This window comes from Xiphophorus couchianus, chromosome 5 (assembly GCF_001444195.1).
Source record: "Xiphophorus couchianus chromosome 5, X_couchianus-1.0, whole genome shotgun sequence".
NCBI classification, from domain to species: Eukaryota; Metazoa; Chordata; class Actinopteri; order Cyprinodontiformes; family Poeciliidae; genus Xiphophorus; species Xiphophorus couchianus.
In genome coordinates this window covers 37,372,776-37,398,254 of record NC_040232.1, presented here as the reverse complement: position 1 = coordinate 37,398,254, position 25,479 = coordinate 37,372,776, and the positions used below count along the sequence as shown (strand labels likewise).

At 37.2% G+C, this 25,479-nt stretch overlaps 1 protein-coding gene across 1 annotated transcript in view; it reads left to right on the top strand.

Moving 5' to 3' along the window:
• The first annotated feature begins 442 nt into the window (after window positions 1-442).
• The window catches only part of fbxw7 (F-box and WD repeat domain containing 7), a 111,381-nt gene continuing 86,344 nt past the window's right edge, over window positions 443-25,479 (top strand). Inside the window, exon 1 of the mRNA XM_028017082.1 lies at window positions 443-869. The gene's annotated coding sequence lies outside the window, so the exon portion shown is untranslated. The remainder of the gene's footprint in view (window positions 870-25,479) is intronic.

The following is a 25,479-nucleotide window of genomic DNA, read 5'->3' as shown; positions in this document are numbered from 1 at the left end:
CAATAAACTGAATTCACACTTTCTTATAATTTTCAAGATAATGTAGCAAATCTACTTGTCACTGCAATCTAACTATTCTGCTAAGTGTTACTTACATTCACCAATCAGCTTATATATATATATGGCAATTATATCCTGACATGTATATCTATGGATTATTTTCTGTACTTTGCTGCCATTTTATACCACCGTATGCACCTTTATTTTAATTTTTATTCTGACAATTATTACTAGTATTGTTATTATCATTCATTTATTCGTCTAGGTATAATTTCTATGAGATTTCTTTAACATAATATTTATTCTGGGTTTTGCTGGCTCCATGTAAGAATTGTGATGCGTTAAACGTATAATAATGGCAATATAATTGTTTTTTTATTTTTATAAATATTACTACGTCACATTGCGGCGCAGTGGAGCAAACAAAACCGTGACGTCATCACCTCGCGACAACCACTCTTTCCTGTCGGTAGAGACGAGCAAACCAGGCGCTTGTTGAGGAGCCTGTAAACGGCTGAAAAACACCGGCAACTGACGCGCAGTTTGGTCTCAGCGGTGTGCTTTCCCCCTCGTAACGACCCGAGACCACCATAAGCTGAACTCTACAAGAACCGAGCCAAGGGTTCGGGCAGACCACCCAGTATAAGCGAGCAGCTAACGTTAGCGGTGTTTTTGGTTCATCTAACCGGTCGTGCTAACGCGTTAGCCTCGGATAGTCAGGTGCAAGCCGACTGCTTCTGCTGCTGCTGAAGGGAGGGAATCAAGCGTTGGCTTCCAGTGTCGAGCTTCCATGGATACATCGCCCTGGATCTACGCGGCCCGACGGAATTAGCGGAGGCTTCTGCTCTTTCCTTCTTCACATCCACCAGGTAAAAACAGTCCAGTGCAAGATCACAACTGCTCCGTTCAGCAGTGAACAGAGCGGCCTAGCATCAACTAGCATTAGCTCGGTGGCTATCCGTTAGCATCGCTAACTTAACGCAGTATTTTGAAAGTGGTGTTAAAGGGCTCTGAAAGAACATGAAAAGTCTTATTTTGGTTTAATTCTCTCGGTCTGACTTGAGTTTTTTTTCCTGAACTAAACTCACTAGCATCCCGAGCATGCTAACTGCGGGGAGTTAATCACAAGAGCGCATGAACTGGATATCTGGAGTTCTGCTCATCTTTCTTCAACTATATTCATTTCTCCTTCTGCACAGCCTTCACAACGCTCCAGTCGAGTCACTTTATGTCCGTAAAATACGATTTAAATCCTTAAAAATGTCAAAAATGTAGACGCACTAAGCAGAGAAATATACTGGACTAGCTGCATGTGGTTAACCAGGTTAACATGGGCTGGATTGGAGCCCATGTGTCTTCACGACACCTTATAAATATAAAGATCTGTTTTTTTTTGTTTTTTTTTTAACGATGATCAATATCTAAATCGCTGTTATGTCTGGAGCCAGGAGAAAACCCTCTTCCCTCTGATGAATACGTGTAGATGCCACGAAAAGTAAAGTTACAAAGTGTTTAAGTAGGCAGTGGTTGAGCCCTTTAAACAACACTAAAGATTTAGTTTCAAGTGACGAGCATCACTGAAAAAGACAATGAAACTGTAATGTTTACATGTGATGTTATATAAGAGTAATGTTGTCAGAAGTTTGTAGAAAAAAAATGTTAAGTATTTATTACAAGGCATCAATTGCTCAACCTCCAAGTAATTCACTTTGGGACTTTGTAATATCATAAAACTTGTTTTTTTTAAAAAAAAACCCTGCATATCAAATTCATTTTTATATCTCAGGTGGGATAGATGTGATCAATCTTTGTCAAATTATTTGCACACATGGCAGAAGTAACAGAACAGGGATGTCTGAATAAAGATGTCAGCAAAAATGTTCAAAATAAATAACTTAATCTAGAAGAACATTAAGTGACCTTGAAATTCACACCAAGAACTTTTTTATTGGTTTAAAATTAAGCAGAACACGTGAGTTAATTTTTGTACCCCCCTTTAGCCTAAAACCTCTGCAAACGTTGCACAGAAATTTTCTGCATTTCAAAACATTTCGTTGGAATGTCCAACAAATGATCGTTGATGAATGTTTCTCTTTTCTTGTGCTTAATTTTCTTGTAATAAGTCCCGTTTTTAGCCAAACGATCATGGTCCTTACTGTTTAAAATTATATTCTTTTACAATTTAAAATGGTGACACTCAGTACTCTGCAGTCAAACAGCAGCTGTTTGCTCTTTAGGAATCAAGTTGTTGGGCGTTGCATGCTATTTTAGCTCTGCAGTGTTAGATTTTTTTTTTATGAATAGGAATGTATTTTGTCCTTCTGGCAGACTGGACTGTGTGTAACAAAGTGCTGAAATATTCAGGTGAAAATGGATCCATGGCTGGGCTCTTTGTAATATGAATGAAAGGCTGTTAACATGTGACTGTACAAAAACAACACACCATGTGCATTGAGAGTGTCACTCATTCCACATGAAATATGATTGGGAGTTATTTCAGATTTAGTTTTGACAGATGTTCTGGTAAAGTAGAAAGTTTTGAACCCGGTGTATTCTCTCCCTCTCTCTCTCTGTCTTCCTCTCTCCCTCTCTCTCTCTCTGACTATCATAAGATGAAAACAGTAAGTTAAGGTGATGGAGGTGTAACCAGCTGAAGCTTATATTTCCTGTTTTATATCACCGTTTTCAGAAATTATCCATTATGACTTGGATGATTTTTAGCTTGATATGAAGAAGTACTTTGGTTTTTGTCAATGATACGACTTTCCATACAGAACTGTGTTGGTAGCAGTTTCAGATAATCAGTACTAGGGATGCACTAATTTGTTAGAGACGGGAATCAGCCGATTTTCTCCCAATCGACTCTGATCGGCTGATCAAATGCTGTTTTTTTTTTTTTAAAGGCTAACTCATTAAATTCCTAGATTACAGGAATAATAGATGCAAATAAAAAGAAGGAAAAAGAAAGAAAGTTTATTAGCCTGAGCCGACAGTATTTTCATCATTCTTTGACTCATGACACAAACACCCCCATTAATCACTCGGTTTGGTCATGGTGCAGAAATTGATTTTTATCCTACTGTGATGGATATTTCAGAACAAATGTTTTTTTTTGTGATTAGGGATTGATGGCTACAGATTTATTGGAAGTTTTTGTGTTTCTTTAAAGGGGCAGTAGTATATATTTTCCAGGCATGTAGTGTCATTTTATAACACAGTCAAGTAACTGCTACCTTCACTTGTTATAAAAATGCTATATCAAACACAACTTAAAAGAATTGTGACTTTGTAATTTAACACCTTGAAATTGGTTTCTATGTCTCTTTAAAAACTCCTGCTCTTTCTGAAACCTTAGGAAGTCGTCACAACATGGCTCCTCTATTAACCCTTTAATAACGTATTTACCAGCGTTTCAATGAGAAGTAGCTCCTATATTGAGCTCAGCAGATGTGCTAATTACTGCTGGCTAGTCTGAAGGAGCTGAGTGGGGGAGTCATGTGGGAGGGCTGCTCTGCCTTTGAGGTGGCGCTTGATCTTATAGATTGACTGTGGCTGTTTAGCTTTACACAACTGAATGGTTGCCATGGGAGATTAAATGAAACTTGCATGAAAGAATCAAAACAACACTCCATGTATGCTGTTGATGAGGGAATAACATTATAACTTGATGGAAAACAAAAAAGTAAATTTTCCATAACATTGCCCTTTTAAATCCATCCTATGACAAACAGCATCAAATGAAAAGATAAAGACCTTTTGGATTTGGTGCTCTCATGTTGCCCACTGGGACACTGTGGTTGCTTTGTGATATTGTTAGACGAGTCTGCTGTTAAGAAATAGACAAGCTAGCAATAACCTCATCGGTTTGTGTCCACAAGAACAGCAGAATATATCTGATGTATTCTCGTGAAAGAGTCGCAGAACTCCTCGGTTGAAACGTTTTCTAGAAAGCCACCCTCGTGTTTTCCCCCTCGTCCTGGCTCGCAGCTCTGCGGCTCGGTGATGATTTTGAAAATGTAAAGTGCGAAGATAGGACAATGGTGTCAGGAAAAGAATGGCATATTTTCGGTCCACATGGGGCATGAGGATGATGACATGAGATTTCCTGGCTGATAGCTGTGGCGAGGCCTTGAGAAGTAAGAGACCAGGGCTATCTCAAGAGTTTGTTTGCTCAAAGCCTTACATTCCCACACTCCTGAGTTGCGCTGTGTTACCCACCCCAGGGCTTTCCTAAGCCCTTTCTCATGTGGACAGTGGGTTTCCTGCCGTTTGAAGACTGTGTTGATAAATTGTGACGTCAGCTGGCGGCGTGCACGTGGCATTTCTTCAAATTTATCCCTAAAATAGAGAAGAGTTCCTAATTGGAGCAACGTGGAGCCTCGTGATACTGAATATTTATTTTCACTACGTAATGTAGTCATTGATAGGTTTATTCTGCTGCTTTTAAACTAGGGAATAGGGATGCAAGTTACCAATTAATGAGTTAATCTAAGGTTCATTGATTTTATAGATTGACGGATTAATTGATAAGCAGCCATTTTCTGAAAAACTTGAGTTTTCTCTTGTATTAACAAGGCTGATGTTCTTTCCATAACATAAAGGGCAAAATGTTTTAGAATATTCTGAAATAAAAAAAAAAAAGCATTAATTTGTGTGAGTTGTGTTAAATACTGATTAAAATTAAAATGATGGTTTTCTCACATTATTAATCCTCCCGTGGTTAATAAATCTCATGGAGTCCATTCGGCTCCACAAGCTTTTTACCCTGTGCGCAGTCTGCTGGGTCACACTGACCCCTCGTGCGCTTTTACCAGGCTGTTTTTATGTGTGCGGTTTTGGGATCTGACAGTCTGACGGGACACACTCCCCTCCGCCCGTCTCCTCCCTCCTCCACTGTCTAACCATGACATTTGCTGCACTCTGTTTCTGTATCTTCTGGTTCCACGTAAGGGGGATCAGTGGCGCCCTCTGCTGGATGGCGGCCAGCACCAAGAGAAGGTCTAAGTGGGCATTATTAATCAATTGGAACAAATTTCAATCTAATAAAACATTTATTGACAACTAATCGTTAGTCGGTTATTTCGTTCTCTAATGTAAACCCCTTGAAACCTTTCTCACTTAACTTTGTTACCAGGACAACCATCAGTGTGTTTATCAGGCATGTGAGTGATGGAGGAGCACAAGACGGTTGCAGGGTTTCCCCCAGAAAACTTGCTAAGCCCGGTGGTCAGGGCACCAAGGCAGTCCACCGTGTTTTTGTATTAAAGATGTTAAGTAGACAGGAAAAGTAAAAATATTACTGGGTAATTATATGTTACGGGAAAATTATTGAGATGATCAATGCTGCTGAATTTGATTTAATGGTTTCAGCATACATAAATTAAACTATTTAAATTGGTTAACATTTAAATGTAAGATTATAAGGAGCTGGCAAGTTTACTTTGTAAAAGTTCAAAGAACAATATTCATAGTTAGATTGGTTTGTTGCAACAATCTGATGCTGTGAGTTTGAGCTCTGTTTGTTCACAAATACAAATTAGTAAACTGCACTTATAATTTATTGCTTTTTAGATTGGCCAATTAAACTACTCCCCCTCTTCCAGATTTCACTAAATCTAACACAGAAGCTGTTAGAGGCGCTGATGATTTTAGCAGCAAGAGGGGCCCCTAAGTCACAATCTGCTCAAGGCCTCATACAGCTTTGGACCGGCCCTGCAGGATGAGTTAAATCTGCTGCACTGAGCAGATATGAGCAGCAAACAGGGGATTTAATTCAATGCTGCTAATGTGGCTTTAGTAGTTCTTCAATTTTGTGTCTGTTGAGTTTTTAATAAGAATCACAGAAACTGTTGCTCAAGTTTGAAGGACGAGTTTTTCAGATCTCCATGCAGCCGCGCGCATTAACTCTGGCTGACTAAGTGGGCAAAGCATTTGATATTTGTTTTAAACTCTTACCTTGATACAGATTTCTCCAAAGAAAAATAATTCCTCACAGGAGGTTGACGTAAATATCTTTACAGGTCAGCCTGTGTCCAGTTCGAGTGAAAGGAGGCGCGCGCGATCTGCGCTGAGGTAAACTTAATAAAGCAGCAGCAGAACGCGAGGCAACGTGCAGAGGCACCAGCTGTGTGATTGGTCCACTCTCCAGCTTTAAGTGCATAAACTATGAACCTTTTAGAAATAAATCTGCTCTGTGAGTGAAACGCTCAGAACAGAGATGCTTGCAATCCGGCTTAAAGATTTATCAAAAAATAAAAAAATTAAGCAGATTTTTTTCTCAATTATTAATTTTTCTAAAACAAGTGATGCTTAGCCTGGCGGGGGGTGTAACAAAGTATGGCGGGCCGCCAGGCTTATAATACACTGGAGGAAATCCTGTGGTTAAGTGGAGGGAAAATGATGTTTTTCATTTGCCTTGTTTGTGTTTTGTTTTTGCTCTCAAAGCTCAGTCAGATTGGCTCACGTTTGTTTTCAACATACTGGATATGGTTTGCATAGAAGCCAATATGGTGCATCTCCGTGTCCATGGTTACAGTGGCAGGACAACCTTATGTTTAGCCCTGAGAAACATCCCTGTCCACTCTTACACTCATTCCCACAGCATATTGCTGCCAACGCCAGGTTTTGGGGACGGAGTGCTGTGATCCTGGGGATGTGCAGTGTTAGTTTCCTGACCAAATGATCAAATTTGGTCTGATGAGACCAGAACACCGACTTCTGTGTTTGCGCTATTCCCTATCTGAGCTGGGCTGTCTTTCAAAAAGTATTAAGAATGTATTATTTTTCATTTCACTTTGCTGTATGTTGGTCAACCACATAAAACCCAAATAAAATGCATAAATGTTTTGGTTTTTAAATGTAGAAAAGTTGTATTTTGCTGCAGTTCTGTTTGCATCATCAGAGCTGCTGTCCTTTGTTTACATTTTTGTTTGTGGACTACTATTGTTTGCAATGGAGACAGAAAAGTATGAGTCTCATGTTCTAGACTGAAATCCATCTTGGGTTGTCAAGGAAACTGAAGACCACTGATTTTAGGAATGTCAAAAACTTGGAAAAATCTCCCTGAAGTGGTGCAAATTAGTCTTAAGTTCAATTATTTTTCAGTCAGGTTTCATGAGCACTGTGGCAAGAACATTCTAGCTCATTTATTTTTATTCCATTAATCTCACCTGTTTCTATATAGGAATAAACAATGACTCGTGTTTTAGTTTGTTTGACCTGCGTTGTGTGTGTTTGCAGAAGGTCTGGGCGATAAATCGAGTTTTAATGATTAATTGAATTTTTAGTTTTTGAAGATTTTGTTTTTGGAAAATCTGGATTTTCCCACTCACCATTGCACTCCTTGTGCTTCAGAGTGATGTCAGCACTCCTAAAGCCTTTTATCTTCACTGACTAGTGTGCACTGAAGTTGCAGTGAACTAAGATTGTACTGTACAACTGTAGGAATGCAGACGTCCCAGGACAAGAAATGGCAAGACTCTATAGAATCGATTTTATTTTTGGGTCTCTTCAACAGGCCATCAACAAATATCAGTATATTCAAAAATACGACTAAATATAGTTACTGTGTACAGTCTAGTGATTGAAATGATACTTTTTTAAGTAAAAATGGAAATGATTATCAAGAGCTGTATTTGTGGAGCTGTGACTTCTCTGCCATGCAGTTACAGTCATACAGCTACCTATGACTGACTGCATGGATTTCATTAATAATAATAATAATAATGCGTTTTATTTGTCTGTGCCTTTCAAAACACCCAAACACACTTTACAACATTAAAAACACAAATTATGCAGTAAAATATGGCTATAAAGACACAAAAACCATAAAATATCATAATCCCTCTCAATATTATAAAAGCACCACAAAATATTGCAATGAAGTTCTAAATCCTTATTGGCCCATATCTTGCTGGATAAAACACACTATCGGTATTTTGTTCTTGTAGAAAATCAGAAAACTGTTCTCAAACCTGATTGGCTGGGAAATGGGATATGTCAGATTCCCACGATTGTTTCTAATGTAAATATTAAAAAATGCTTCTCAAAATATTGAGGCAAGAAAAAAGATTAATTGAAAACATTTTGGGACATTGAGGTTTGAAGCTACAGCGACGAGGTGAAGCTAACAGAAAGACACAGTTAGGTCTCCAGAGTTTGCTGTAAATGCTTTCGAGGTGTCGGTCGCTTAGCGATAACTAAGACGCTGACGCCACGTGCAAGCTCAGCAGTTTGAAAATGAAAAACCAGACTGCTGCTGGTGGTGGGGTTTGTTCTCTGGTCAGAGAGCATTTTATGAATTCTTCCTTTGGACAAAAGCAGTTTGTATGAGAAGTTGGGAGTTTTACATTTGTGGAAGGAAAATCAAAGCATTGGGAGTCTGAAATGGAGAGGAGGAGCTGGAAACTAGTCCCAGACAGCAGAAGCAAAGTCCCGTCTGTTTTAGTGGTGTAATTTAACAGGGAACCGCTCTGATAACCATCAAAGAAAGAGACTGTGTTGGGATTTAACTGGCTTGGCTTTAGTATTGTATACAGGCAGCTCAGAGGGTGGAGGAGGAGGGAGGCGAGAGACTGAGAGCGAAGAAAAACCAAATGAAAGGGCTTTTTTTTTCCTCTCTCTGGAGGTCCAGCAGGGATCTCCTGTCTCCAGAAACTCCCTCAGAGGGTGTAAGCGATCAGAACCATCCAGCTGGTTCAGGGCAGCACAGCTTTACTGCAGTAAAGGTCAGGCTGCAGTTGGTTCTCACTCTGAAGACCGGCTCTTCCTCCTGGAGTCGGTTGGGATCAAGCCTCTTAGTTAATCACCTGCTACAGTAAATAGAAACGCCACAGAGGAGGGATACAGGAATAAGTTCTAAGCTGTAGGTAATGCTATTAGATATTTGTTGTTATTGTTACCAGGTTTTGGATTCGGTAACACCAGCTTACCAGATTTATTTCTCACTGTTTTTCCTCTAAATTTTTCTGCCTTTTTAAATCCCCTCTGGATCACTTGGTTCTTCTCTGTTCACTGCAAAAGCACAAAATCTTACCAAGTACTTGGCAAGATTTTCTACTGCAAATATCAGCACTAAGATTTCCAGTGCAAATATCTTAGTAGACTTGAAATACGACAACACTAACTTTGTAAGAAACTTTACTGAAAGCTAAAGGAGCTTGTAAATAATTCCTTAATATTGACAAAGTACTAGTTCCATTGGCAGAAGATTTAACTTAGACCATGTTGCAAATGAAATAATCTCCCAGTGAACTAGAACTTAAAAAAACAATTAAGAAATTATTGACTTAAAGGGACAGTATTATATGTTTTCCAGGTGCATAGTATCATTTTATAGCACATAAAATGATACTATGTGCTATAAAATAGTATCATTTTATAACACATAGCATGTTGACTTCATTTCTATATATCTGTATATATCAAATATGACCTAAAAGAAGTTTTACTTTGTACTTGGGTCTCTACCTCCTTAAAAACTCCTGCTCTTTCTGAAACTCCGCCTTCAGAAAGTCATCACAACATGGCTTTTCTATAAACCCTTTTACAATGTGTTTACCAGCATTTCACTGAGAAGTAGATGGTATAATGAGCTCAGCAGATGCTCAGTTCCTCTAGGTGTTTGCTAATTGCTGCTGGCTAGTCTGAAGGAGCTGAGTAGGGGAGTCACGCCCTGTGAGGCAGCATAAACTTTGATACTGAAGCTCTAAGTTGGAGGTGCTTCTCTAAGGTGGAGCTACTTGCTCCCTGGCGACTGGCACAGCTGAATGGTTGCCATGGGAAATTAAATTATTTCTCAAACATGCATTAATCAAGGCAACACTCCAGGTATGTTTTTTAGGAGGGAATAACATTATGACATGATGTAAAGATAAAAATAAGTCGATTTTACATCACACTTTGCCTTTAAAACTAGTTCCTATATCTTGCTGAAAAGTTTTTAATAAGTTTTGTTGTTTTTTAAGTCTACAGTAGAAACTAGACTAAAAATACTCTGTTTGATCTTGTGTTTTTGAAGTGTTGTGTCTCTTTAGTATATTAAACCGGATGTTTGAGCTGCAGCAGCATTTCGGTCTGCTGTGACGTTGTTAATGACCCTCTGCTGTGTATCTGTGACATCTATGAAACATGTTAATAATTCAGTGCGGGGCATGTATCTTTAAGATGTTTTGCAAACAGAGAGGAATCTCCCCGGTTCTGATCCGGGCTGTGCTGTAAACATGGGGTGACGGTGCAGAGATGAAGTGGCGCTGACAGTTGGGGACACAGCAAGTCAGACGCAATGCTAGAGAATCATTTCCTCTCACTTTGCTGTTGGGTGCAAACCGGTGTTAAAATATGATTTAATGAACGGAGGTGCATGCTACTCTCTCTCTTCCTGTTTGATTTCCTCGTCCCTCAAGGTGTACCACCAGGAGTCTAAAGTACAGTCAGTCACTGCAACTTTCACATCCTTGTGAATTCTTGTTTTTTCTTAAACTAAAAGTGAGTTTTGTTTCAAATTGGAGTATTTTCTTTATCCTACGCTTCCATCTTTAATGGCAGACACCTTCTGTATCAATTTACATAGATAAATTGTCTATGTATGAGACCAATTAGACACATTTTTACAGTTTAAGAAGCAAAATGTTTTAGGAATAAAGTATAACTTTCTTTTAACCCTACATGTCAGTTTTAAGTTCACTTTATTTCTACCAACACTGTTTCTTGGGACACTTTACAAAAAAGATAATTTTAGTATTCAAATTGAGCATTTTTATGAGGATGGAATCACTGACATGCAGCATTCACTCCTCCTGGACCAGCACTTAGCGATAGCATGCAGCTAACGGATTGGACTCATCAGCATTTATGGATAGATGTAGCTTAGTATCAATAAGAAAATGGGATAAATTTGTCCTGTGCTGTCTGATTTTTTTTTTTCAGGTGGAAGCATATACACAGCAAAGAGAATTGGTCTGAGCACAGAGCTCTGTGGTACTCCACAAGTCAATCTGCAGGGTGAATAAGATTTATCATTCAGATAAACCAGGACAACCAAAATCTATAAATAAAACCAAATTTAAAGAACACACACAACCGAAAACATAAATATAATCCATTATGTCTCTGTAAACAAAAACTAAACAAAAAATACTAACCATCAGAAGGGAAATTATTGAGCTGATTTTAATTTATCATATGATTAATTGCTTATAAAACACCTAAAATGGGAGCAGTAATGAAAGGAATAACTTGACGGGGTCCGACAGGAGGGAGTAGAATATGTGATAAATGCCTATCAAGAAAGAAAAACCTTTGACCTTTTTGTTGTTTTTAGTTTGATGATTTATTTCTTCTAAGTAAAGATGCCAAACATCTCTGCAGAACTCTGTCATCATGGCATTCTTCCCCCTCCCCAGTGTTCACTGTTGGTATTTCTTATTAAAAGCATGGAAATGTAAAGTTAAAAAGTAAATGATTTTAATAACACATGTAGCCAGTGAGTTTGGAAACATGCTGTGTCTGCACGTTTACATACATTTTGTAGAAAATTAAGAGAAAAAAAGAAGAAGAAAATGTTGAACCTTTGAACTGTTGGCGGTTTCAGCAGATTTTCCCTGGCTCTGTTTCTCCTGTGTGACACAAACAGTCTTAAAATGTACAATTCAAAGTTATGTAGATTAGTTCTGTGGCCCAAATTTCCCTCCGCATCGATGAATTATTTACCGTCTCTCTAAATTCAAGCAGGCACGCGGTAAGTCAGCTCTGGTCTAAAATATATCATGTATTATTTCATCTAGAGTTTAATCGGAAAATGTTTTCATCATGCGGAAAGCCCCGAGAAACCGCTGGGCTTTGAACTAAACGTCGATTTAAATGTAAGCTTTTTGAACATTTTAGTTTTATTTAAGCTACTTTACACTGGCCATTTATTTAAAGATGGATAGGGGACACAAGAGGACATGAGAGGTTTGAATTACTAATGTTGGTGTGGAACAACAAGGAGAATGTGTTGAGTTGGTCGTGGCAGGATATCCTCAGACTTGACCTGCAGGCAGCTGGCAGCCTGTTAAAGTGGCTTTTAAGTCTATTATAGAGGATAATTCTTTCCGTGAGTTTCAGTGAGCAGACAGAGCAGATAAACACTCCCTGCTATCACTTGTTCCACTGTCCTGTTGTGTCCCATCCTTCAATATTTGTCCCATTTTTGTTGCTTTCATAAACAGATGACTGATTGCCCTAGGTTACTACTTACTGATGGACTTCGATACCTAATAGAATTGTTTTAAATTAATGTTCTATTTGCTTACACTGGGTTTCTAGTACAATGTTCCTATTGCATGTAACTTTGTTGATATTCTGCTAATGTTGATAAAACACAATTTTGCAACTGTGGTGTTTCCATTAAGAAATGCAATTAAAAATTCACACGTGAATTGCAATAAGTCATTAAAAAACATGTGTCGTGATCCTGCTACCGCTTTCTATCGTCTTGTTGGTCTGTTCCACTGGCAGCAACATCCGGCTGTTGATCGTGTGACGCAGGTGATGCGAGAAAAGTGTTTCAGCTTTGCAAAATGCACAAATTCTGTAAAACCACCTCTTCCTAGTGCAAAAACCTTTTTAGCTAAAACTAGTTGTTTTTTTTAAATTGTTGCGCTTGCACCAAGAAAATTTGTTTGTAAGTTCAGTTTACACAATTTTTATTATCAATGGAAATGCAGTGTATTCAATTTGTTATGCTTTATGCTGAAAACTAAGTCAGTCACATAATTTAAATAGAACAACAAGCAGAATTGAAAATTGTTTCTGAATTGTGACCCAAAAAAATTGGAATCGAATCGTTAGACGCTGAAATATTTGCATCTCTATTTGCTGTTCTTGTTCTGAGATAACCTCAGTTGACTGACAGAGATAAACTGTCTCTGACTGTCAAGAGACAGTTATGCTTATCTCTTGACAGTCATAACCTTCTCTTATTAACAAGTTGGTTTGCATTTGTTCCCCTAACTTAGTTTCAGTTTGACATCAAAACATCTCCTGCACTTTCACTTTCCTTAAACTGGTCAAACATCATCTTCTTCCTTAAGACAAGCCTGAAACCAGTAGAAAATATTTCAAGATAATCAGCATGCCAACAAGTTTTCATCAACGTCTCATGGTATGGCAAACTTTAGAAAAATATTGTTTCATCCTCTGAAAAAATTTATGATATTGCCAAAGTTGTTGTTATTTTTTATCAAGTGGAAGGGTTTAAATAATGTTATTAACATTTATTTATTGTTTTAATTTTACTAAACTGACTAATTTATTGTAACGGCCAAGAAACCTAGCTTTGGTTTCCAGATAAATGTGCTTATCGCCCAGCATATTAAACCTTTTTGTCATTCTGCCCTCGAGAACAAGCTGAAACCAACTGATTAGCAGTTAGCCGCCTGACAGACAATGCTGCTCACTGTAGAGTCAGAAGTTCACCACCCCGATAAGAGTGCTGGGTGGTGCTCCTTTGGTTTCATGTTACAAGTGGATGTGCTCTAAACTGAAACATTTATCTCCCCTAAAAGAGAAGTAGCCAGCTGGCTGGCAGTGTGCAACAACAAGTGGGCAGAGCAGCAGAAAAGCTGTTCCAAGGAATATTTGTGCAACTCTGTTCTCATAAAAGACTCACCAGATTTAAATTTTTTTAGCTCAGACCTGTGCTCATTGTTTCACTTTTCTTTTTCCTTTTTTTCTTTTTTCTTTATTCAATGCCATCTTTATTATAAACAAGACAAAATTGTTCTGGAGTTTATCACATTAAACAAAGTACATTAAATTTTCAATTTGGTATTTGTTTTTGATTCCCTCCCAACCCCCAATTCTGACTTTTACATTTTTTTTAAATTTCTTTTTTTTTTTGTTATTGTTTAATGATAAAACACAGCTGCAGACTGCACTGGCTTTATCCCACATGGACTAAGGTAATGATCAGGGATGTACAATATGAAAATTTGGGTCTAATTGTCATGGCCAATAACTTATATTTACTGATATTGCATATATTTTCCTACCCTTTTGACACCATGAAAATACGACCAGACAGTCTTGTGTCCCCACCACTGTCACATGGCCAAACAAATGCCACAAAACGAAGCATAAGTCCCGTAGAGCTTAACAAACGTGTTGTTGAAAATATCTCCCCCTAAACACCAGATGAGGCTAAGCTTGTGTTGCTATAAACCTGGGAATTATAACACTTCAGGATTTATTGAGGGGATTAAAGAGACTCGGAGACAGAAATGCTTGCAGCTCTACTGCAACTTTGACTCTGGAGTCAGCAACTGATTGCATTGAAGAAATTGGTTTTAAACTTAAATGAAATTCTCATCAAAGTGCAAAGCGCTTTGGAGTCCTCTGGACTTGATAAAACAATACACAAGTACAGGACATTTACCATTTATTTCAGCATTTGCTGGTGTGCTGTCTGAGGAAATTGTTGAGAAACTTTTTTCCAAGTTCTTATCAACATTCAGATGATTTTATTTTTTTTTATAGATCCAAAAACAAAGTCTGCTGGACAATAAACTGTCCCAGACATTATTGTGAGAAACAATATTGTTATTTGGAGACAGTTTTCAACTAATAATACTGTTATTATAACCTGGTTTCCCCCAGAAAAACTGCTTACCCTGTTGGTAGGGATTCTAGGGCAGTCTAAAAGCGACTCACCGCGTTTTTGTGTTTAAAAAATGTTTAAAAATTTGGAGGTGCATGAGCAAGCATCATAATACACTGGGGTAACCGTGAATAATAATGGCTTATTAATTCAAATATGTCCACTTTAATTTCTAATGTTAGAGAGACTATATGGGACACCTTCTGTCAAATTTTAATCGGAGTTTGATGGATGATTGATTGATGACTAATAGATTTTGATTTCCGGTCACAGGATGCCCCTCCCCCACCTTTCCCCCCCCTCCCCCACCTTTCCCCCCCATCCCCCATCCCCCCCCCACCCACACAGATCCGTTTTTCCCACGCCTTCAGACCTGTTATAGGACCCTTCTGTCAAATTTTAATCGGAGTTTGATGGATGATTGATTGATGACTAATAGATTTTGATTTCCGGTCACAGGATGCCCCTCCCCCACCTTTCCCACCCCTCCCCCACCTTTCCCACCCATCCCCCCACACAGATCCGTTTTTCCCACGCCTTCAGACCAGTATGAGTTGTAAGAATAATACAAGTAAAGTATGGAAATTATGAGTTTTAAGAATAATACAATTAAAGTATGAAAAACAATGAAAGTGATAGATAATTGAGAATAATATACAATATAGTATATTTAAATAGGATGTTGTAGTTACCTCTGGTTTTAAACAGAATATTTTTCCTGAGACACTGCGGAAACGGGCTCTGTGAGGCAGGTTAAAAAAATCCTAGTTGGGTGATTCTCAAGACCTTTGGGGTCAAAACACATGTTGTGCAAGGAAACTCTATGTCACCGACATCCTCTGGCAAAGAATCGATAACAATGGCGATCAATCTCTGGTTTTAAAACGGAATATCTTCCTGATCGGGTCTGCTATCAGCTCTTGGAATCTGCATATGTCACCACCCAGACCCCCTGCCATGGGTGCTTGTCTGTGTGTGTGTGTGTGTGTGTGTGTGTGTGTGTGCACCCGTAAGACTGAACACATACCTCTACAGAAAGCCTAGAGTTTTAACTGTTTTACTGCTTTATTTTATGGTAGCATGATTAGTCGGTGCTAACTATGAGTTTGTGATTTCCTTCATCGCTTAAATTTTAAACTCTTATAGATTTTCTTTTTCTGTAACACTTGCTAGTGTGATACGTCTCAGTAAATGTTCCTCATTTGTACACGTACTTCTGAAGAATATGTGACAGACAGTAAACAGGCCTACGTGAGGCTGCTCAAATTTAACTTTTATCTTTCCGCAGTTAAAGAATTTGTCCAGACTTTTCCAGAATTTGGCCCGGCATCACTGTGAATAATTTTGTTCAGTTTTTTTTTCTTGCTGTTGAATCAACGCTGATCTTCCCACTGTTTCATGTTTTCTCCAAAATAGTAAATCTTGGTTTAAATACATTCGAAACTCAGATTTTTTTTCTGTAACACTTGCTAGTGTGAAACATGTTAGTAAAAGTTCCTCATCTGTAAATTTATTTCTGAACAATATCTGACAGGGACTAAACAGGCCTCGGTGAGGTTCCCTTGGATTTCTATTGATTTATTGAATGTGTAAATATTTATCATATAGTTTTTTTTCTTTTGGTGTTTGTTGCACAAAATCAAATATATGCCGGCTATCAACCAACAATTAAATCAGTGAATTTGTGTTTTTTCTTAAATACTCCCTCTCACTGAGACTTACTTACATCTTCTGACAACTAGCTTATAATAACATTGACTAAATTTGCTATTGGTACACTTTACCTAAAAATTAAAATTAAACATACTCACTACACAACCATGCTCCAAGAGTTGCTCACAAAATGGTGAATTGTTTTGTTACCTTAAAAATGATCTGCAGCTTTTGTTCCTTGATGCTGTCTGTTCAGTAACAGACAGTAAACCTCTTGTAATTGATAAGCTTATAAATGATCAATGCGAAACATCAGTATGCGCTAAAGAAGATCATATCAGTCAGATTAAGTAAAATATCATTAAACTCAAAGCAATCAAAATTATATTTCTCTGAAAGGTCATTTTCCTTTTCAGGGAGCCTAGACTGTATGAAAGGAATCAGTGAAATATACTATGAAATATTTAATTTACAGAATCCCGATAATAAAACTTCAATTGTGAATTGAATGATTACGTTGCATCTAGATACAAAAGAATCAACCGTTAATTATTAATCATACTGACTAACAAGATCTGATCAAACAAGAAACTTGACTACCTCAAGGGATTTCTCACATTGGAGAATAAACCGTCTGACTTTCTTTAGCCACTAAATTGAACCTTACCAAAGTTTTGCCTTGGAGTAAACAGGTACTGAGTTTGAAGCGGATCAGACGCCTTCAGCCATTTGCTAAAGCTAGACTCCAGCCTTCCTCACTGTAAAATAAAACATTACATTTAAAAAAAGTTCAAGCAAACATCACTTAATTATCATCGACTTGTTGTTTGTACTCATCTTAAACAAGTGGCAGGAACGTTTGGATATAAAAAAAAGCTTTATAAGTTAATCTATTTAAGTTGAGTCCATGCAACAAGTAAAATAAAATAAAAAGTGAACTATTTGAAAGTAATGAGGATTTAGGGTGATAAAAGTTGAACATTATAACATGCCCAGACACTTTCTGCTCAAGCAAACCAAAAGGTTTTGAACAGAACAACCATGTCAAATAATGAGACCATGAATCTTTAATCTATGTAGCAAATATATTGCTGCTGCTGCTGCTGTAAGCAGAAAATAAAAGAAGTTTTGCGGAGAATAATATTTTGGATGAGTTTAAGAATATTGTTTGCCTAAATCACACGGTGTAACTACGCTTGTCTTTTATATGTTGCAGTAATTGAATCTTTTTGAGGCAATTGGTTGTATAAATTAAAGTAAATACGACCTATTTTCCTGCTCCACATACTTAGCTAGTAATTTGCCAGTTAGCTTCCCAGTCTGAACTTCTGGGCAATGTCTTGATTCAGTCAAATCTTCTATCTCGTATCTCCTGAACTCTGATATTCTACTATATCCACTCTGTGATTGTTTTGCTCGCTGGTCTTCATCGTGCTTTGAATGCAGTATCTGGTTTCTCTTACTTTAACCCGCCCAACTTGCACCTGATTGGCATGTTAGCCTTTTGATTCCCTCCCAGCGAGGCGGTGCTTCACAAAGCAAACTGTTTGTCAAACTGTTGATCTGCCTCATGGCTGTTTTAGAAGATATGGTGACTGAGTTTAGACAGTACTAGCCGGCTCATGCAGCTTGTTTTTATTAGATGGCTGTAACTAAAAGTACATATCTTTAAAATATGAATAAATACGTACAATTCCATAATTATTCGATCCAACGGATATAGAAGTTTTGTAATAATGCAATTCAGGGATTTTACATTTTCTGGACTAAAGGAGGATTTCAGTTCAACACCTGTGGTTTCTTAATGTAAGTGTTTCTGCTACTGGACAAGAAACAGGGTTAAAAGAGGATTTAGAAAGAAAAATACAAAGATGATAGTTGTTTTTACCGAGAGCAAGGCTGTGACTAGTTATCAGGACAGAATGAGACCTGTAAAACTGTTGGGCCAATATGACCAAGGAGGGAACCAGTCATCTGCTCCAATAATTTATTAGCCTTTAGGAAATATTTTTGGACACATCCATCCGCAGGAGCAAGATGAAGCAAGAACATCACAACATCAGATGTATTTTTTCATGCTTATATCCGTGATTTAAAACAATTTTTAATTTTGTGTCATCTTAAAGATGGAAAGAGTCAATTATTTTTTCACCCCTGGAAAAGTGTAATGTGTTTATTATGAGTAGGATTAACCAAGCTGAAGGAAAATAAAGAAAAAGGATAAATAAATATTCAATGATACAGAACAGAATCAGCAAATATGAACTTATGAAACTATTGAAACCTTCAAGAATTTTATGTTGTGTAAGATATTTAAGACACTAATATTGAATCTGCGTTCATGAATTTCTTTATTTGGTTGTTATCTGTAAAATACGTTTAGCTTTTGTTTTGTTGAACACCAGACATCTCATCTCTTTCCCACAGTTTTTCACTTAGTTCCACTACTGCTGTGGATTTTATAGTCAATGTTTAAAGCCAGCACAGAGTCTGAAGCGATGGAGGAAATTTACGTCAATATGGAACCTGTTGGAAAAACTGCATCTAATCACACAGGTAAGAACAAAGTTACAGAGAAATTTTGTATGTAATGAATTCAATTTTGCTAAGGTTGAGGTTTTTGTTAAGGTTCGACCAGCTCCAAAGAGAGGCTCTGCCTCCATGCGGCTGTCTGTTTGGGAATCCTGAATGTTTTACTTTTGGCTGAACTCATCGCCCTCAGTGTACACAGTGAGTCTTGTTCTAGTCATCTTACAGATGTAAAAAGACTAGATTTTATGTTTCTGTTATATTAAAAAGGCATTGTTCCCCTTTTGAAACCAAACTGACCAAATAGCAAGGGTTTAAAAAGAATAAAGCTTAGTGACTCAAAGTTTTGCAGAGAGGTGAAACATTACACTAAGACAAAACATTACACATGAGTTTGATTCATTTTCAACAATGGATGCATTTGCAGCCATTTAGGTTAGCGTGTCTTTAATATCTTCTCTTTTTCAAACTATTTACCCAACGATTCATTGTTCAGTGTTACCTCAGTTTAAATTCTAAAGGCATAACCAAAATCATGAAACTATCTTATAAGTCTTAAGTGAAAATACGGTCTTGCCACTTCTTTTTGCAAACATGGTTGTTAATTTTATTTTTTTTTCAGCTCATGACATGACAGCAGATTTTTCTGACATCAGCAACATTCTGACCGAGCAGAACAGCAGCAGCGAGTTTCCCTCCATGAACGCTAACTTCACTGAAACGGCTCCACGAGCTGAAGACACTTTAAGGTTGGTCAAAACTTTAAAAAATTTGGATCTCGTTAAAAATTGAATTCTACTCTGAATTGTAGAGTATAACTAATAACTTTCCTTTTTGGTCTAATTGAATATAATGTAAATGAACAACTTTTATTTTAATTTATTAAGTGCTCTATCATTTGCGTGTGTTAAAAAACAACAACGTAAAACAAACTAAACTTTGATTTTTTTCTCCTTAAAGGGAAATTGTGTCCTACAGAACGAACAAACATCAATTGTTCCTGTTCATCCAGGGGCTGCGGAAGAAGAGAAGAGCAGATCCACTAGTGATGGATGATTAGGATCTGTGTTCACTGTGATATTATTCACCAACAATAATGTAGCTTATTAGTACGTTGTTACATAAAACCCTAAAGATGAAATGTACACTTCCAACTGTTGTGACCTGCATTTAATAACACAACAATTTTACCGGTTGTACTCTGTGTTTTTCTTTCTTGTTAAAACTCTGACGTGATAAACAAATGTTAGAGGATGGTTTTGTGCGGAGGATCGGTTTAGCATGATGCGCTCTGAATGTGTCTAAATGTGACTTTTACTACGAAACTTTATGGAGTTCCAGTTGTGTCCGGTAATAACGGATTAAATTCTATCTTGGTAGAATTATATTTCTACATTTCCAATTATTTACTATCATTTGTAATAAAGTGATGCCAACACCACGGATTCAACAGTGAGGAGTGTGTTCAAGTCATCTTAAAGATGGAAAGAGTCAATGTTGTGCTGATTCTGAGTAACTGAATGATTAACTGAATGACTTTTTATTCATTTCAGAGTTCAATCAGCGAGATTATTCAATTTTGTGATGGTCCTAGTCTAAGAAAGAAAGAAACAAGAAAGAAAGCAGCAAATGTACATGTTGGTTCCCCTGAAAATACGGATAAATTCAGTCATTGTAGGGTTAAAGTAATTTGAAGAAGGAGAAGCGTATAAACAAGTCAAGTCAATGACGAGTCAATGACATGATGCATTCTGCATTTTTAACTCGGATAACTTAACTTTTTGTTTTTTTTACTGACTTTAATACATTTAAATTGCTACGTTGTTCGATAAGTAGAATGGAAATGACTTTTTTTTTTTTGTAAATGGTCTTGTAAATTAGCGTTTTAAAAATCAACTGAATTGAATTAAGAAATTTGACCTTCGGATTGAACTGAAGAGAAACGATGAGCAATGTTTTATGGGTGGATGAAAGCAAAGATTGGTATTTTTGTAACATCAAAAGTTCATTTTATGGTAAACAGAAAATCCAGCTTTTTGTAGTTTACTGGGACTAACAACCCCCGGACAAATTTGGAAAAAAAAATTCTGCAAAGTGGGTGGTGCTTTCAGGAACAATGAGACACAGCCTAGTGTGGGGATAGATGGTGAGGGGATAAGCAAGGCTGTAGTAAGCGCCGTTACCAATTTGGTACTTTGTGGTTATAGTTTTCTCCAAGTTGCGTTTAAGAAAGTATGAACATGGGCAAAACTGAGGAACTCTATCAATCAACCAACTGGATATTAAAGTATGTCACCGGAGATTTGTTCTCCTGTCCACGCGATGAATCCTTGGCCCACTGCATCAGTGAAGACTGTCGCATGGGAGCAGGCATAGCGGTGATGTTCAAGAAGAAGTTTGGTCGAGTCTCAGAGTTAAAGGAGCAGAGTGAGTCATACTTGTTACTAAAGTCTTTGTTTTGGAAAAAATGTTTTATGTTTTTTACAGTTCATTCAAATGTATGAGTTCAACAGCAAATGCTAAATCATATCCTGTTTTGTATTTTTTATGTATGTCCTAATAGAGAAGCTTCCAGGGCAGTGTGCTGTCCTGACACATGATCAACGTTTCATCTACTATCTGGTAAACATACCACAATTATACTGCATAGGACCAAAACCTGTTTCATTATTCAATCTGGTAACTGTATCTTTCCTATTATGTGTCTCAGATCACAAAGAAAAAAGCCGGCCAGAAACCCACGTATGTCAACCTAAGACAGAGTCTGGAAGACATGAAATCTCACTGCTTACAAAATGGTGTCAATAGGATATCAATACCCCGGTTTGTAGGAACTACTGTGAATAAATGACTATAATAAATACCCTTAAATCTTCTTCTTTATTGGGAATAATTAATCAATTTGCTTGTCTCGTATCTCCTCCCTCAGAATTGGCTGTGGCCTGGACCAGCTGCAGTGGTCAAAGGTGTCAAAGATCCTGGAACAGATCTTTAAAGAGACAAATATCTCCATCACAGTGTACAGTCTGCCCTGTGTTGGGTCAAAGCTTCAAATGCATGCCGTGTAGTACAAGACTTTTAACATCATTTTTACATCAGCGGGATGTTAAAAGTCTTGTATCTAAACATCTCATGTGGAGGTTTTTATTGTTTCCTTATTTTTTGTTTCCTTAAAACTGTTTAAGGAGTGTTGATTTCATCCAAAATTTTAAGAGATTATAAAGGATTTAAAGCTAAAAAAAACCCCAATGAAAATGTACTACACGGCATGCATTTGAAGCTTTGACCCAACACAGGGCAGACTGTACACTGTGATGGAGATATTTGTCTCTTTAAAGATCTGTTCCAGGATCTTTGACACCTTTGACCACTGCAGCTGGTCCAGGCCACAGCCAATTCTGAGGGAGGAGATACGAGACAAGCAAATTGATTAATTATTCCCAATAAAGAAGAAGATTTAAGGGTATTTATTATAGTCATTTATTCACAGTAGTTCCTACAAACCGGGGTATTGATATCCTATTGACACCATTTTGTAAGCAGTGAGATTTCATGTCTTCCAGACTCTGTCTTAGGTTGACATACGTGGGTTTCTGGCCGGCTTTTTTCTTTGTGATCTGAGACACATAATAGGAAAGATACAGTTACCAGATTGAATAATGAAACAGGTTTTGGTCCTATGCAGTATAATTGTGGTATGTTTACCAGATAGTAGATGAAACGTTGATCATGTGTCAGGACAGCACACTGCCCTGGAAGCTTCTCTATTAGGACATACATAAAAAATACAAAACAGGATATGATTTAGCATTTGCTGTTGAACTCATACATTTGAATGAACTGTAAAAAACATAAAACATTTTTTCCAAAACAAAGACTTTAGTAACAAGTATGACTCACTCTGCTCCTTTAACTCTGAGACTCGACCAAACTTCTTCTTGAACATCACCGCTATGCCTGCTCCCATGCGACAGTCTTCACTGATGCAGTGGGCCAAGGATTCATCGCGTGGACAGGAGAACAAATCTCCGGTGACATACTTTAATATCCAGTTGGTTGATTGATAGAGTTCCTCAGTTTTGCCCATGTTCATACTTTCTTAAACGCAACTTGGAGAAAACTATAACCACAAAGTACCAAATTGGTAACGGCGCTTACTACAGCCTTGCTTATCCCCTCACCATCTATCCCCACACTAGGCTGTGTCTCATTGTTCCTGAAAGCACCACCCACTTTGCAGAATTTTTTTTTCCAAATTTGTCCGGGGGTTGTTAGTCCCAGTAAACTACAAAAAGCTGGATTTTCTGTTTACCATAAAATGAACTTTTGATGTTACAAAAATACCAATCTTTGCTTTCATCCACCCATAAAACATTGCTCATCGTTTCTCTTCAGTTCAATCCGAAGGTCAAATTTCTTAATTCAATTCAGTTGATTTTTAAAACGCTAATTTACAAGACCATTTACAAAAAAAAAAAAGTCATTTCCATTCTACTTATCGAACAACGTAGCAATTTAAATGTATTAAAGTCAGTAAAAAAAACAAAAAGTTAAGTTATCCGAGTTAAAAATGCAGAATGCATCATGTCATTGACTCGTCATTGACTTGACTTGTTTATACGCTTCTCCTTCTTCAAATTACTTTAACCCTACAATGACTGAATTTATCCGTATTTTCAGGGGAACCAACATGTACATTTGCTGCTTTCTTTCTTGTTTCTTTCTTTCTTAGACTAGGACCATCACAAAATTGAATAATCTCGCTGATTGAACTCTGAAATGAATAAAAAGTCATTCAGTTAATCATTCAGTTACTCAGAATCAGCACAACATTGACTCTTTCCATCTTTAAGATGACTTGAACACACTCCTCACTGTTGAATCCGTGGTGTTGGCATCACTTTATTACAAATGATAGTAAATAATTGGAAATGTAGAAATATAATTCTACCAAGATAGAATTTAATCCGTTATTACCGGACACAACTGGAACTCCATAAAGTTTCGTAGTAAAAGTCACATTTAGACACATTCAGAGCGCATCATGCTAAACCGATCCTCCGCACAAAACCATCCTCTAACATTTGTTTATCACGTCAGAGTTTTAACAAGAAAGAAAAACACAGAGTACAACCGGTAAAATTGTTGTGTTATTAAATGCAGGTCACAACAGTTGGAAGTGTACATTTCATCTTTAGGGTTTTATGTAACAACGTACTAATAAGCTACATTATTGTTGGTGAATAATATCACAGTGAACACAGATCCTAATCATCCATCACTAGTGGATCTGCTCTTCTCTTCTTCCGCAGCCCCTGGATGAACAGGAACAATTGATGTTTGTTCGTTCTGTAGGACACAATTTCCCTTTAAGGAGAAAAAAATCAAAGTTTAGTTTGTTTTACGTTGTTGTTTTTTAACACACGCAAATGATAGAGCACTTAATAAATTAAAATAAAAGTTGTTCATTTACATTATATTCAATTAGACCAAAAAGGAAAGTTATTAGTTATACTCTACAATTCAGAGTAGAATTCAATTTTTAACGAGATCCAAATTTTTTAAAGTTTTGACCAACCTTAAAGTGTCTTCAGCTCGTGGAGCCGTTTCAGTGAAGTTAGCGTTCATGGAGGGAAACTCGCTGCTGCTGTTCTGCTCGGTCAGAATGTTGCTGATGTCAGAAAAATCTGCTGTCATGTCATGAGCTGAAAAAAAAATAAAATTAACAACCATGTTTGCAAAAAGAAGTGGCAAGACCGTATTTTCACTTAAGACTTATAAGATAGTTTCATGATTTTGGTTATGCCTTTAGAATTTAAACTGAGGTAACACTGAACAATGAATCGTTGGGTAAATAGTTTGAAAAAGAGAAGATATTAAAGACACGCTAACCTAAATGGCTGCAAATGCATCCATTGTTGAAAATGAATCAAACTCATGTGTAATGTTTTGTCTTAGTGTAATGTTTCACCTCTCTGCAAAACTTTGAGTCACTAAGCTTTATTCTTTTTAAACCCTTGCTATTTGGTCAGTTTGGTTTCAAAAGGGGAACAATGCCTTTTTAATATAACAGAAACATAAAATCTAGTCTTTTTACATCTGTAAGATGACTAGAACAAGACTCACTGTGTACACTGAGGGCGATGAGTTCAGCCAAAAGTAAAACATTCAGGATTCCCAAACAGACAGCCGCATGGAGGCAGAGCCTCTCTTTGGAGCTGGTCGAACCTTAACAAAAACCTCAACCTTAGCAAAATTGAATTCATTACATACAAAATTTCTCTGTAACTTTGTTCTTACCTGTGTGATTAGATGCAGTTTTTCCAACAGGTTCCATATTGACGTAAATTTCCTCCATCGCTTCAGACTCTGTGCTGGCTTTAAACATTGACTATAAAATCCACAGCAGTAGTGGAACTAAGTGAAAAACTGTGGGAAAGAGATGAGATGTCTGGTGTTCAACAAAACAAAAGCTAAACGTATTTTACAGATAACAACCAAATAAAGAAATTCATGAACGCAGATTCAATATTAGTGTCTTAAATATCTTACACAACATAAAATTCTTGAAGGTTTCAATAGTTTCATAAGTTCATATTTGCTGATTCTGTTCTGTATCATTGAATATTTATTTATCCTTTTTCTTTATTTTCCTTCAG